We start from the raw sequence: 16915 nt of genomic DNA, 5'->3' as shown, positions 1-16915 counted from the left end.
TGATATGCAAAGTTATGCTGTGGTAAAGTCAGATCAATTGAACTTGAGATACACTAGAGGATCAGTAAAGGGCCCCATATGAAAAGTTACCTGACCTCTGGCAGGTGTACACATGATACAGAGAGTTGAATTATAGTTCGTTCTAGTGACCAGTGAATGGATAGACCTCTGCCTCATACCCAAAGAACTTCTAAATAAGTGTTTCCACAAAGAACACAGAGGTATTGGCCGGGGGAGAGTCAAAAATAAGGACAAAAATACAACCTTGAGCTGTGTAAGAATTTTTTATGCAAGCCCTTAAAACTGCTGAGCATAAAGGAGAAACTTTCTCACCCTTGAAAATCCAATTGAGGAAAGAAGAATCTGTAAGAAGAATCTGTGGTTTGGAAGAAGAGCAGAAAGACTTGGGAGAGAGGAAAGGAAAGGGAGACACTTTTACTTAAAAAATAATCTCAAACCTGAAGAACAACATAGTGGAAAAGCAGGAAATTCATACTGGGGCCAAGAAGTTGAGAAGTTGGCTCCCTAGACTCTGGTTTCATTGTCATTGGTATTTGTGTATCTGTAAATACAGTTATCTATTTAATATTTCTCATTCACTCCACAAACTAGAGAGAGGAAGAAGGTATGTCGGTAGGGTTGCAACAAATGGAAGAAGGAAAGAACAGGACAAGACAGAAAAGGAGGAAGTAGAGAAGAATCTAGTAGGGCTCTGAATGAAATTTTGCACCAGATCGTACAGATGGCTTGATTCGTAGTAGAAGCAGAAACATCAGGAAAGCAGTGGGGAATGGTACAATTGCATATACCAACAAGATTTTGCTGAAAGGACCCTGATATAACTGTCTTTTGTGAGGCTATGCCGGGGCCTAGCAAACACAGAAGTGGATGCTCACAGTCAGCTATTGGATGGAACACAGGACCCCCAATGGAGGAGCTAGAGAAAGTACCCAAGGAGCTAAAGGGATCTGCAACCCTATAGGTGGAACAACAATATGAACTAACCAGTACCACCCAGAGCTTGTGTCTCTAGCTGCATATGTATCAGAAGATGGCCTACTCGGCCATCATTGGGAAGAGAGGCCCCTTGGTCTTGCAAACTGTATATGCCTCAGTATGAGGGAACGCCAGGGCCAAGAAGTGGGAGTGGGTGGGTAGGGGAGTGGGGGGAGAGGGTCTGGGGAACTTTTGGGATGGCATTTGAAATGTAAATGAAGAAAATACCTAGTTTAAAAAATGAATTAAAAAAAAAGTATCTGTAAGTGAATAGCAACCCCTACAGAAGCACAGGAACACACAGACCAAGAATTAGAAGCAATGAGTTTGTCACAGACATGGCACAATGCTGTTTACATCTTCTACCAACCCTGCATATAGAAAACATGCTGTATGTGTGCTTTCTCAGTCGTTTAAATCCATTCCCTACTGACTTTTGGCCTATTCCCACCCCTATATCTCAGTTTCTATTTGTGCAAAATGTTTGTTCTTTTCTTCACTAATAAGTTATGGGGTTTTTTTGCTTGTGAGAGTGTGTGTGCATATGTATGTATATATGTATGTATGTATGTATGTATGTATGTATGTATGTATGGTTTCTGGGCCATGCTAGATAGCAGGAGCTAGATGTGGGTGGGCTCAGAAATCACTGATGAGATTTCCAGACTCAGAGACTACCAGGTCTAGAGAATGAAGAGATATCAACTTCATTTACCTAACGGAAGCAGAACCACTATTCATCTTCCACTCTGCATGTAAAGAGGGTAGACATAAAGGTAGTGAAAAAAAAATAGCTTGCCAGGCTATCTTCAAGTGGGTAATTGGAAGACTGGTAGGAATTTTCAAACATAATATAACAAAATTTAGAAACAAAAAAGTTCCTTTTCATTTGCACAGAGGCTCTGTTGAAGCTGAAATACTTGTGGGATATTAGGAATGAAAAATGTCAGCATGCAACTGCCCAGGCTCGTCTGGTTTACGGCTCCCACCTCGTGGCTGTCATTACTGCCCAGTAAAAGGGCCTCTTTGTCTCTGGAGAATTACTTTTCAAAGATGAGAAATGTCCACGAGCATCCACTCTCTTCAACATATAGGTCATGACATTCAGAGAATAATGTCAGGGATCTCTGAGTGCCATCGCCCTGAATCACTAGTCCAGGCTGGGAAGTATGTGTCCAGATAAGCTTTCTCATACCTAAAAATTGTCTTACTGTAAGAAGTGAATTTAGTGATTTAAAATGCAATGAGAGAGAGAGAGAGAGAGAGAGAGAGAGAGAGAGAGATACATGACCAAAAGGAAAAAAAAAAAAGATGAGGTTGGGGAAGATACAGAAAATGCTGACAAACTTATTTTTTAAATTTTTTATTGAATATTTTCTTTATTTAAATTTCATATGTTATCCTCTTTCCCAGTTCCCCTTCCCCTCTGCCCCCGGGAACCCCTACACTAGTGACATGAAGACATGCCCTTGTGTGCGTGGGTTCAGATCTGCCACATTGCCTTTTTATATTGTCTTGATAGCTTCTGTCCTAAACCCTTGAAAGAGACAAGTCAGTAGCTGTCTGAATCTTGCTTGCTTCTCTAGTGATATCAAGCTCCAGAGAAGAATGATGAGTTTCCCAGTATGGCATGTAGTGGTTTTGTTCTTCTTAGGAGACTGGAATTCAGTAGCCATAGTTCTTCTAGGTAATCATTTCTGAACTTCAGCTCTGTGCACTGTGTTTGTTAACACCTTAATTTCCAAGAGGTTCCAAGCCATACATTTACTCAGTGTCTCATAGGAACGACAGTCGAGTCATGTGGAACTACTGATCTACTCATGCTCACATTTGCCTGAAGCCTACTGGAAATAAGAAAACTCGATTGTTCTGTGTGAGATGAAGCTGTCATTGGATAGGATGTCTGAGATGGCATCTTCGCGTGTCATACTATGGTGTGGTAGGGGATGGGGTCATCGAAAAAGCCAGTGAGAGTGAGTGTGAGAATGAAGACATGGCTCTTCAATGTCAGCTTGATACAGAAGTGCTTGCTTTTCTCAACTGAACATCTTTTCTCAGATATTAGGCTTCTGTGCCACCGAACACATACTCCTCACCTTCCCACATATCTTGTTTTCTGTAAGAATATAGAGTCAGGTTTTACAGTATGTTGTCCTTCATGATGCCTATTGTATTAAAAAAAAGACAAACCTTGTGCATAACTGTTGATCTAAAAATATTCAACTCTCCCCCAAATCTAACATTCTCTTACTCTTGTTACATCCCCTGGCTTGTAACTGCCAAACCAAGGACTCAGAGGCAGACATTCTCTCTTTACAGGTCTCCTGGAGAAACAGGTCATGAAACAAGCTGCTGCTATTTCCTGTTGCGCTCACATTTCCTTGTGTCAGTATCATCTCTTAAAAGTTTAACATGTCTCCATATGCATCCAATAGCTAAGGCCACTTTCGCAGACTCTGTCTAGTGTTAAAACCACTCCCTCGTTTGTCTGTTAAAGTGTTTGCCTAAACTGGCACTACTTGTTTCCAAGATTAGGTTATATACTTGAGCAGTTATGGGGGAGGAAAGATAATTGTACTATTTATAATGAAAACAGTAATAAACTGATTCTGGATTTATTTTCAAGGCCCATTTTTTAATTTAATTTTTAAACAATTTTTAAGTTTAAATATGTTTTGATCATATTGTTACCCTCCCCAAAGAGCTTCCAGATTGGCTCTCTTTCGATACACACACAAATGTACACATTATATGCTAGTCAGCTGCCTTCTCTGAGAGTGATACCCAGTGTTACTCCATTGGAGAAAACTGATTTTCTCTCTCCTAGCAGATATAAATGACTTTTCTGTTGGGGACCTTTACCATAATGACTAGGTTTTCTCTCTCTTTTTCTTTCTTTCCTCCTTTCCTCCTTTCTTTCTTTCTTTCTTTCTTTCTTTCTTTCTTTCTTTCTTTCTTTCTTTCTTTCCTTCTTTCCTTCCTTCCTTCCTTCCTTCCTTCCTTCTTTCTTTCTTTCATTTTAAAAAATATATAATGAAATAAAAGATAAAATGTAAGACAAAAACTATCTTTAATGTTGTCAGGTCATGTAGTGTGTTATAGAGACACAAGACAGAGCAGGATTTCCTATCTGTGAGGATTGCTGAGACTAGGAGGAAAGCAGCCAAGAGAAGATGAAGAACTGAACTGATATCTAGAAGTTATCAATGAGACCAAATAGGCAACTAGTTTGGAGAGATTTATTTGTTAAGAGGTAAGCATTGTTTTGATGCTAGGTAGCCCAGGGGCTTAGGGTAAAACCAAATAATACTGGTCTAAGAAGAGGGGGGAAGTGTAGTAGTAAAATGACTTCTAACAATACTATGTTACACTTATAGATCAGGGCCTTGTTAAGCCATCACCATCGAAGCTTCCTACTTCAGCAGATGGGAACAAATACAGAGACCTACAGCCAGAATGGGACTCTGATTCTTATGATTTCTATTGGTTTCTCTTGTCCAGCTCCAATGTGGTAGGTTTTATCTTATTTTACAGTTTATTTATTGCTTCCAGCAATGTAGGCACAATCCACTGCAAGACGATCCAAATCCAGCCCTAGCACAGGCCTCCTTGCTTCACTCTCTGCTCTCTGACTTTCCCCCAAGATACCCTTGGGGCAGTATCTTAAGCTCAGTCTCATAGCTCTTTCCAGTACATAACTCCACCTAGTAAACCAACCAATAAGTATTATACAGGCAATAAAATTCTGGGTAGAGGTAGGTCAAAATACCCACATTAGTCTCTAAATTTTTTAAAATGAGGATTAGTTTCTAAATTTTAAAAAATGAGCAATAAGATATTAGTTAGCTACTTAGGCATCTATCCATTGAAATTATTCAACAAAGTTTGTACAGCCACTATGCCCCAGCTTGCATATGGGTCATGTGCCCAGAGAATGATGTATCACTGAGCTCAGTGGGCTAGAAAGAAACACACAAACTTAAACTGGTGATCACCATAATTACATATTACCTGTAAAATTTTTCAATAATTTTTTGTTGTATGTTTAATATACATATGCTCTGTTCTATACAGGCAGTTTTCATCAAGTGTATCATGTATGTTAACCATGTTCATGCCTTTTCATTTGCTACCTCAGTCATACTTACATCCCCCACTTCCTGTACATATGTATTTATGTATATACTATATATACATAATATATACACATTTATATGTGTACCTGTGTGTATAAATTTTGTGTGTATCTATTTTAAATTAAAAGGCCTACCAGCGAGAGAAAGCATGCAGTACATCTCATTTCAGATCTGATTTATTTGGCTTAAGCTGATGATCTCCAGTTACATTTATTTTCCAGCCAATGACATAATTCATTCTTCTCTACAACTAAATACAACCCCACTGTGTACTTCAGATACTCTTAAAACAATCTTCCCAAAGGGCAACACTGTACAAATAACAACAAATTAAATAATACATTTTATGACGGAATTTATTTCCTATATTCATTATCAAATACATATTTTATAAATATTTTCAAGTCTTAGAAATCTCAAACTCAGCGTTCTTCCTGTACTAATGTAAGGAATCTTGGAGTTAAAACACTTTTATAAAATCTCATAGGAAATTTTTTATTTATAGTTGATTCAGTAAAGTTTAATTTTAAACAAATCTAATTTGGTTAATCAAATTGACCATTGAGTGTTATTTTGGGATTGTAATTTCATTCCAAATATAACTACATAGCTATGTAATGTGGTAAACTAACATACCAAGTAGAAACCTACTGAAATTGGTCTCATGAATTGTTTCATCTTGTATATGGATTTGAAGCTGAGAAACAAAGTACTGGTCATGAAACATAAAAGTTTCTAGGGTTTGATGTATTAGCCAATTTTGGAAGAACCAAAATGGTCATACAAATTTAGTAGAATTAGTCTTCAATTTCATGGGGAAATTTTGTATCTTATATTTTTATTCAGGGGACATACAAAGAGGGGCTAGGAATGTAGCTTAGTGGCAGAATGCTTTCCTAGAATGCAAAATAGCCTGTTTTCAACTCCTATAACAATGCTGGCATAGTGGTATGCAAGTATAACCACACATGAGACCCTACTTAAAAAAATGATAGCACAGAAGTGGGAAGAGATTACATCCTAGGCTTTGCTATATAATCTTTGATTGCAAGTCTCTACTTTCAGATTGTTAATTCTGGCTTACAACATTTTCTTAAACGTCTTGGGATTTGTTTCCCTATTGAACTGGAAAATCATCCTACCTGATCTGATTAGATAATCATATCAGAAGACCATTCTCTTTCTCTAGGATGTCATGTTTAATAGCTATAAAGCAAAATTACCGCTGCAGAATGTTGGTTCTGTTGGGGAGAAAAATCACACTGTTTGCCTGTCTTTGTCTCTCCCTTGTCACTGTGGTGATTGATTGAATACCCTCCCAAAAGCAACTTAGAGAAGGAAAGAGTTATCTTATCTTACAGGTCAAGGTGCAGCACATCATAACAGAGAATTCAGATTCCTATCTAAGAATGTATTTATGAAATTCATCCAGAATTAATAATAAAAATCAGCTACATATTTTGCTTAAGAAGTAACCAGGGATAATATAAGATTTATATTAACAAATCTAATTATTGTAAATTTTATCACTGAGATGTTAATGAGATAAAATTTCAAGGTAGTCTTAACAATAAGAAAAACACCTTTTTTTTTGGTATGGGGAAATTCTTGTACAGGCAGCTAGTTAGAAGGAAGAAATAGACAAATATGAACAAGGATATATTTATTCTAAGTTATAAGATTAGAGCAAAGATGTTGACTAGAGACAAGAATGCTCAGAGAAGACACTTGAATAGTTTTGAATTTGGTTTTCAAAAATAATCACCAATTCTCCAGGTAGTGAATGGGAGAGATTTTAATGGTATTTTTTTTTATTCATACTTTAAGCTCTAAGCAATTCCTGAAAGGATGTCACACATTTGTTAACACGGAGTCAAAAATATAGGGCTTAGATGGAGGAAAAGGAATTTTAAAAGCTATAAAATCTTAATAGAAGAGTGGGAAGGGACTAAAAAGGCAGTTGATAAACCATTCTGAGATGCCAGCTGAAGTAAAGGAAGCACAGCAAGGAACCCACTGGCCGCCAGACCACCAACGTGTTCTACTTTCACACATGGGCAATCCCGACAACTCGTATGTCTTCATTATTTAAATTATTTTCATACAGGATCATTCTTCCTCAGTGGCATAAAGAAATAAAGCAGAAGAGAAGCACAAAGTGGTGATTAAAAGATACAACGGTTACCAAGGTCCATGAAAGTAGTCCTTCATCTCTGCCCATTCCAAAACCAATGGCCATACACACAGAGCAATCTTTTTGGGGAACGTGTAGTCTCTTATTCCACTCTTTCAGCTGACTTAAACATCGAGTTAAATTATTCTATATCTCAGAAGAAGAAATAGAGGAACAAAGAGCTCTTGGAGCATTGTTTCTCTTTTGTGTGTGTAGTCTGTGGTGGGCTAGATGATCAGATATTACAACATTCTTTTGGTTCAAGTATTCAACAGAAGGGCTGGCATGCAATAGTGGAGTGTGCCAGGTCCCTGCCGTCAAGGAGAATAGAGTATTATGTACTAACCAACTAGCCAAATAATATATTCAGGATATGATTTGACCTGTAGTCAAATTACACATTACATTACAAGTTTTAGAAATGTATAAAAGAAACTAAATAATTCAGACGATATATCAAAGCTATGAGGAGTATTCACAGACAAAGATATTTGGACTTGGTATTTATAAATGAATGATATTTCCTCTGATATGGAGGGAGAAGACTGTTCCATTGGGTATTAAGTATTATTGAAAATATAATGCGTGTTGATGCACAGAAATCCATACACACATTTCTGTGTGTCAGTGATGTACTAAGTACCTATTTCTGTTTTTAATAAATTGTCACTAAGAAGAGTAGGCAGTTGGGTAAGTAGAGAAGTGGGGGTGGGACTGGAAAAAACTAGAAAAATAGATGATTATGATGAAAATACACTGCATGGTATTCTCAAAGAATCAATAAAATATAGTAGAAAATATTCAGAATATAGTACATGAGCATGTCACAATTCTTTTTAAAATTATTAATATCTTGAAGTATACTTTATATAGAACAATACATTTGACATATTAAAATAAAAGAAACAGGATGATTTTATAAAGTTTAAAACAGAAATGGGGAGAGGGGCAAAAATCAAAGTATAAAACTGCTCTTAGAACATTTTTTAAAATTACATCTTCCAAGTAATTGTGACAATTTTATTCAGTGGTTATTCATGTCAATGGAATTAAAAATAAGCTCGGCTCTCACAAGAAGTGCCTCAAAAGACCCACATGTTCTATTCCTTTTGAATATAAAATTGGTGTGTGATACATGATACACAGAAAGATCAATACATAGAACCATCCTGAAAAGCAGCAGTGACTGTAGAGTTGGCACTAGAAAAAAAGCTAGCATCAAATCCACTTTCCTGACATATATATCATCCTGCCTATAGTCCATACTTTCTCATCATTTAATTCCATCCTATCCTTATGTCCTATTTACATGTTGAAATTTAACCACACTTTCACCTAATACACATGTGTATTAAAAAATATACTCTTGGATCCACATGTGAGGGAGGCTATGATTTTCTTTTTTTTATTGTTATTTTCCTGAGTTTGGATCATCTTGCCTAATATCACCACACTTTCCAAATCCATCCATTTACTCACAAATCTCTTAGTTTATTTTTAAATGGTCCAAAATTATCCTACTGTGCATGTATGCTACATTTTATTATCTATTCATATGTTGGTGGGCACTTACACAACATTATTTGAAAATGATGGAAAGTTCTGAAGTTGGAGCTTACTTGGTCAAGGACATAGGTTTTGCCAAGCCTCTTCTCTCTCTCTCTGTGGGCCTTTCTGGCTTCCAGCATGTTCTTAGTGAGCATCTCTGCTCCATCACACACTACAGCCCCAACCCCAAGGCAGTGAATCCAATGGGCTACTATTGTCACCTCTAAAACTAACTCTGGGAAACTTGACAACTCACTGAAACTTGACAACTCACGAGTAAGTTCCGTGTTTTCAGTGCAAATTCAGTGTTTGCAGTCCTGACATTGTAAACCCAGCATTTGCTCCTTTAGCCAAACTGCTATGTGTGCTTAAAAGAATGCTGATTGTTACTGTGTTCTTCTCATCTCCCTCACGCTACTCCAAATTTCAACTCCCAAGTTCTAGTTTCAGACAAGTCGACAAGTTGAATTCTGTTACCTACACCCCCAGAAGGCCCATCTTATGCACACTGTATTTGCTTCAGCTTGGCTCCAAGCCTCTCTATTATGAAAAGTATTAGAGCAAAATAAACGACAGAGCCCCTCCCCTGACCCCTCAGGACCACAGGCACACAACCACCTTGTGACTGGAAGCTAACAAAATCCTTAGCTTCGAAAGGCACAAGAAAGGCTCCATTTAGATACCAGGCAAAAAAAGATCAAAGCAAAGAAGTACAGACATGTCTGTTGTCTGAGGCAGGCGGCGAGTCATCAGAAGGGAGCCCCACGTCCTTGACTGCACAGCAGATGCAATACATCTGAGAGGTCACCATAAAGCAAATAAATACTGCCACAGCCTCTTCCCTTGATGTCTCAAGGAAACAAAAGAGCGGGGCTTTCACCTGAAACCCACAGCAGCCTGCTCTCTGCAGCTGGCACACGAACTTCTCCCCATCCTCCTTCTGTAGTCTTAGATGAAAATCGAATATTCACTACTTAAAACTCAACTAAAATGCACACCTTTACATGGGTGCCTAAATGAATAATAATAATAAAAATGATTCTATTTGAAATAACATAGTGACTCCTCTGAAAGTTAGAAGGGCTTCAAGCTTCTGGTGGCAATTAACAGAAACACTCCGCTCTACTACGAGAAGGTCTGCAGTTCTACCCCATAAATGTGCAAAGGCAGGGTGTGGGTTTCACTCTGCTCATAGGGACACTTATTGATTGAAGAGGGAGTTGGAAAGGCGCTGCCATCTAATACATTGCAAATGCTAACTTAACTGTTTCATATTTGTGTTTCTCGTTGCTGTCATAATCCTGTGATGTTGAAAGGATCATGTTTATAGAAGGCATTTGAATGTCATCCTCAATGTCTTGTGGCAAGTGATAGAACCGATTTTATTTAAAAATTATCATTAAACTAATTTGTAATGACTCCAGCTAGTTAGAAAACTGAATCTTGAGTTAGATAATTATATAAAGATATGTGAAAGTTACAAAACAAAGCTAATTATAGGGGTTAATATTTTACTTGTTAAATTTGAAAGGAACATAAAATAGGTCTGGATCAAAATAACCAAAGCAAGCAACTAGAGAAGAACTTTCTTCTTTACCTTAGTTTTACAAGCACATTATAAATATAATTAGTCAATGTCCACACAACATGCCAAGGAGAACCCCAGTCAGCTCCTCTGTTTGGTGCTGAACACTCATTATAAGCAGCAGTGGCCTGAGAGGCAGCGGAAAGTAAATGGATAAGAAGGCCTGACCAGTACAAAGTTTGATAGTGAGCACATTAAGAGGGAGTCATCAATTTTACCATAAGTTTACAAACCGTTCTCCATGGAATTTACACATGAGAGGAAATGTCAAGGGCCATGCTATACTAGCCAGATGTAAACTGGGCTGGGGCAAGGCATATGTGAAGTGGGAAGAGAAATAGACACAGACTAAGACAAAATGGCTGGGAGGAAGTGACTTTTTCATCAAGGAACAATTGAGAAATAGTAGACTAGAGCAAAATGTAGTCTGGATTCCCCTCTGGATTTTGTTCTAGAATAGAACAAAGACTTAAGGAAGTGGGAAGAGTTACAGGGGTTCTAGGAGGGCGTAGTTGGTGCATACAGAGCTAGTGTGCAAAGCTTTGAGAATAGCATGGACAAGACTGCTGCATATATGTGGCTTAGAAATATATACTCTACCCAGACTTTCAGGTGACTCAAATGCATACCTCTTTGGGGAAACCAGTGGAGTATTAAATTGTCTGGTATTTTTTCTTAAATATACTTATATATCAAATTATGGGCAAATGAAGACAAATGGAACCAGAAACCAATAAAACCAAAAGATCAAAGACATCATTAAAGTCATGGCACAGCAGTATTCATATCTCTCTATTATGGCTTACCGAGGAGGTCCACAGTGGTGTGTGTGTGTGTATGTGTGTGTGCACTTGTGTGCACATGCCTCTAGATGCCAGAATTTTACATCAGGGATCTTCCTCTTCTTTCCATTTTATTTTGAAGCTTTTTTTTTTTTTTCCGAGACAGGGTTTCTCTGTGTATCCCTGGCTGTCCTGGAACTCACTTTGTAGACCAGGCTGGCCTCGAACTCAGAAATCCGCCTGCCTCTGCCTCCCGAGTGCTGGGATTAAAGGCGTGCGCCACCACCGCCCGGCCCTATTTTGAAGCTTTTTAAAGATTTATTTTGTGTATACACCTCATTACATATATCATGTACTGGATGTGTCTAGTGCCTGTGGAAGTCAGAAATATCACTGTATCCCCTGAAACTAGAATTATGGTTGGTCATGAGCCACCATATGCCATGTGGGTGCTAGGAACTGAACCTGTTTCCCCTCAAGAACTCTTAACCACTGAACCATCACTCTAGCCATTTCTACCTGATTTTTTAGAAAAGGTATCTCACTTGATTTGCTCACCAATTGGTAGCTCACCAATTTGGCTATCTTGGCTGGCTAGCAAGCTCCAGAAATCTGCCTGTCTTCACATCCAAAGGGCTAAAGTTACATTCCATTCTTATATTAGTTGGTGTTAGGATCTGATTCAGCTCCTCATGCTTGTGTGTCCAGCACTTTATGTACTAAGCCGTCTTCCCAGTCTTCATATTCACTTATCCATTAAGTCTGCCTGATGAAGGAATCACTGTATCTTCCAATAGAATGGGTGACATGAAAGGCAGAATTAGACCTGAGTGGGAAATAGATGATGTTGTGTTACTGCAAAGCATGACTCGTGGTACAAAGCACACTACATGTGATATATTGCCTAAAATATGTTCACCTATATCTTCAATTGATTGTTCCCAGTGACGGAAATATCACTTAGCCCTTCTAACATAGGATGGACATGAAGTGGCTCAAGAACATACTCATGTTACTCTGTTTAGTGACTGGCAGATGTCAGGCTCTTGATCAACTTCTAAAAAGTGTATTTCCATGATGCAAATATGGTGCTCATGTATGAAATTCTCAAAAGTATTAATAAGCTCTTTTAAAAGGATGACTTCCAGGGCTCTTTCTATCCCCACAGTTACCTGACGTAACTGTCTAGTTTTTGCTTTGTAGTTTTAAATGTACTCCCAACTGGTGCTTAAACCTATAATGATCTGCAAGATGCTTTTGGAAATTAAAAGTGACTCAACTAACAATATTCAGAAGGAATCAAGAAATCACTGGTATTGCTCAAGCATTAGAGTCTGAGCAGAAACATGGAGAGTCCAGTAAGCATTTGTGTGGCACCTCCTTGGTGAGAAGTGGGCTGTCAGTGTGAAATTGACTCATGAGCAGGTGGTTTTCATCACTCTTTCCCTTTCAAGTAAGGGAGCATGCAGCCTTGCATTCGGTGCTTTAGAGCCAAGACTGCCTTTATGGATGAGAAGGGAGGCAGCAAGGGTCCTGCTTATCAGGCAGGCAGAGAACACTCTCTCCCGGATGCAAAGGTCTTTAAGACTTAATGACCTCCACCCAGCCCACCCACCTTGAAGAACAAAGAGTCCTGGTTAGCAGAAGGATGAGAGCAGAGGAATGGTGTGGAGGGCTCCTATATGGAGATGTGATGACCTCATTCCCTGACTTCACACATTAAGCAGAGCAAGTCCCTGAGTAGTCGTGGGGTAGGTAACACTCAGTGATTTCACTGACACTGTGGAAAATGAAAGCCTTTGATATAGGTCATTTTCATAACTCATAGAGTGCCCAGTACTGAAAAGACATAGAACAACATAAAAGATTAAATGAATAGCATAACAACTTCCCACAACATGCACATGCCTACTACACAATGCACATATACACACAGTACACACACACATATCTATAACCTTACCATGCATGTAAACATATAATACACATACAAACAAATAAAAATATACCACACACACACACAGTTATACCACCACGAGCACTATCCAATCAACCACAAACATACATAAACAGATAGTATATACATATACATATATATAGTATATACATCAACACATAGCATACACAAGCACATACATACCATAAAACATATATAAACACATGACACACATACAACACAATGCTCCACACATACATAAACACCCATAGCACACATACACACATACATATATACATACATACATACACACTCAACATTTATACATACATTCCATCCATATATCATACTATAGATGTAAACATACTATATAGACACACCACACAACTCATACATTCCCACACATACATAAACACATATTACATATACACAGTACACCATGTCCCCCCACAAACAAATAAGTATCACACACACATAGATAAGCACATACACACACACATCATGAGCACAATTTTTACTTTTATTTTTATTTCTTTCTTTTTGATACCTAAGCATCTGACCTAGTTTTCTTTGAGTTGTAGAGAAGTTTAATGGTGATGACTAATGACTATTTTTTTAAAGAAAATTATTAAGAGTGTGAGTGAAATTTTCCAGGAAAAAAAAGAAATTCCACTTAGCTATACCCTGTCCTTTGGCTGTGCATGGTTCCTTTCTATTCTTTACTCAAATAATTCTTAAGGTGGAAGCCTGAGACCTGCCACATTAGCACCTCCTTAGGCCTAATGTTATAAAGTCATATTCTTGGGATCCATTCCAGAAGCCTTGAGCTAGAAATCTGGATATAGACCCAGTAACACATATTTAATTAGACCTCCAGCAGACTCAAATGCTAAAGCATTCAAACAACTGGACTGTTCAGTTGTCTGGAATTTGTCATAAATATATGTCAATATTATAACTGAAGGCAGAGACTAATACAAAAAACACAAAGAACCCAAGAAACACAAAGTTGTTCCTGTCATGGAGGAGCCCACTCCAATCACCCTTCAAGAAGGAACCCTCTGTTCAGTTGCAAGCAGGGCAATTAACTGGTAATGCCTTCCATGCCTTTGGTAGCACTTGCTGTCTCTGGTCATCTTTTACAGCAAGTTGATGTACAAAGGGTTCTAGGACCTGTTACTTTCTACCCCAGTGAGTTCTCTCTAATGATCATTCCTAGGAAGCTTGCTACCAGACAGCAGAGCCTGTGTCAGACCACAACTGGAGTTTTATTTTGGATCTTTCTTTCTTTCTTCCACCTTGTTATTTGAAAGTGTCACATTTGGAACCTGAAGGTTTTTCCTGCCCATGTCCCTTACTTTTATTCCCCCACTCTTAACTTGCCTTGTGAGAATATATTGGAATTCCTACATTTTTTAACCCCAGTTTCCAAAGATTTCCACTAGACCAATCACACTTGTTTTGCTAGTGACATCTATGTTAGTAGTTCTTCTCATTGCCATCGCAGAATAATTGATAACAGCAACTTCAGAAAGGAAGGGGTTAAACTGACTCCCAGTTTGAGGTTTCAGTCTTCTGTGGTAGGGGGAAACACAATCCTGAAAGCAACTCCAACTCTTGGAGGCAGGAGCATGAACATCTCATCAAGCTGCATCTGATACAATCAGGAAGCTGAGAGATATGAGAGCTGACTCTCAGATGACTTCCATTTTGCCATGGGGTGCCACAATTCATGGTAATCTTTATGAGATAAATGTATCTGGAAGTATCCTAAATTCATGCCCAGAAGCATGTTTTCTAGATGCTTCCAAATCCATTCAAAAGGACAAGTAGTAGCTGCCACAAAACATATATTTTTCTCTTCCCAACATGTTAAGTGTCCTTGAAGAGAATTCAGAACTGTAGTACTTTCCATACTGCCTCAGCAGCTTTCATTAGTAAAACAGGTTATTTAGGTACTGTCAGGCACATGCTGTCTCTCCTGGCTTGGACCTCAGGCTAGACCAGTCATTAGTTGGCCACTATCACAAGCTCTGAGCCACTATTGCCCCAGCACATCTTGCAAGCAGGATAGGTGTACGTCCATGTTTTTGGGACTGGATTGGTTTCCCACAACTGGGAGACTTACCTGGTTACAGAAGATGGCCAGTTCAGGTTCTACATCCTCCATTAATATGTGTTCTCACTAGGGTCACACTCATAGCTTCCAGGAATACCACCCTTTGCAGTTGTCTCACCCTGTACACTATCCCTCCCTTCCTCCCTCCATCCAGACCTGATCTCTCCTTTTCCCATCCTCACTCACTTCCAGTCTTCCTGATATTGCCTGAATGGCAAGAAACCAGGACTAGATGGCTCAGAGTCCTAAGATAGAACCAAATAAGAGAGACCAAAAATGAAAAGAAAAGTTTCTTAACTATATTTTACTATACTCTAGCAGCTGATGAGAGCAGATGCAGACACCTATGGCCAAACATTCAACAGAGCTCAGGGAATCCTGTGCAAGAAGGGACAGACGAATTGTAGGATCCAGAGGGTGTGAGGACACCAGGAGAACACAGCCTAAATATTCAACTAAGCAGAGCTCATAGAAGCACGCAGGCTGAACTGGCAACCACAGAGCCTTCCTGAGCTAGTGCTATTGCCTCTGCATATATGGGATGTTAGTGGTACACCTAACATGGTGAGCGAATATAACCCATAATTCTTTTGTCTTTGGACCCTTTTCCCCCTACTCAATTACCCCACCAAACCTTAAAATGAAGGTTTATATCTAGTCTTACCGCATCTTGTTATGCTGCATTCAGTTGCTATCACTGAGAAACCTGTACTTTTGAAGAGAAAAAGAGGATCAGTAAATCTGGGGTAGAGGGGAGTGGTAAAGGTTTGGGAGGAGTGGAGGGAGGGGAGCTTTGGCTGGTATGCATTATATGAGAGAAGAATTAAATAAGTAAATAAATAACGATAGGTAATAGATCAACTGAAAGAAAGAAAGAAAGAAAGAAAGAAAGAAAGAAAGAAAGAAAGAAAGAAAGAAAGAAAGAAAGAAAGAAAGGGAGGGAGGGAGGGAGGAAGAAAGGCAGGTAGAAAGGAAGGAAGGAAGGAAGGAAGGAAGGAAGGAAGGAAGGAAGGAAGGAAGGAAGGAAGGAAGACAGGCAAGCAGATTATTTTTAGGAAGAGATCGGGATATCTAGCTGTACTAAAGGGTAAACATACTTGCAGTAGATTAATTTCCCTAACTATTGACTAATCAGGATGGGAACTCCTAAAGAATATCATCCCAGTTAGGAAGAATCACAGAATAGACATCTTTACTTGGTGATTGACTGCAGCCTGCAGACATAGCATCCCTATCCCATCTACTTAAGTTGAGTTCTTTGAGATTAATGAGGTAATAAAACAGTAATTAGGGAAAGATGGAAGGAGATGGATTACAGGGAGTAGAGCACAGGCAAGCTTCACACACATTGGACACCCTTTGTCTTTGGGGGAATATATTCTGTAGTGCCACATTTAACTGTTCATTGACTTCAGTGTTGATTTCCTGCCTTGGGAACACATTGGTCAGAATAATTTGAAATTCACACCCTGTGCTTTGATCTGGGAAAGTAATCAAGTGTGATTTCTTCACAGGTACCAAAGCCATGGAGAAGCTAAACAACTTCTTCTTCATCCTCTTCTTCTTCTTCTTCTTCTTCTTCTTCTTCTTCTTCTTCTTCTTCTTCTTCTTCTTCTTCTTCTTCTTCTTCTTCTTCTTCT

This window comes from Mus caroli, chromosome 15 (assembly GCF_900094665.2).
Source record: "Mus caroli chromosome 15, CAROLI_EIJ_v1.1, whole genome shotgun sequence".
NCBI classification, from domain to species: Eukaryota; Metazoa; Chordata; class Mammalia; order Rodentia; family Muridae; genus Mus; species Mus caroli.
This window is presented reverse-complemented; position numbering follows the sequence as displayed.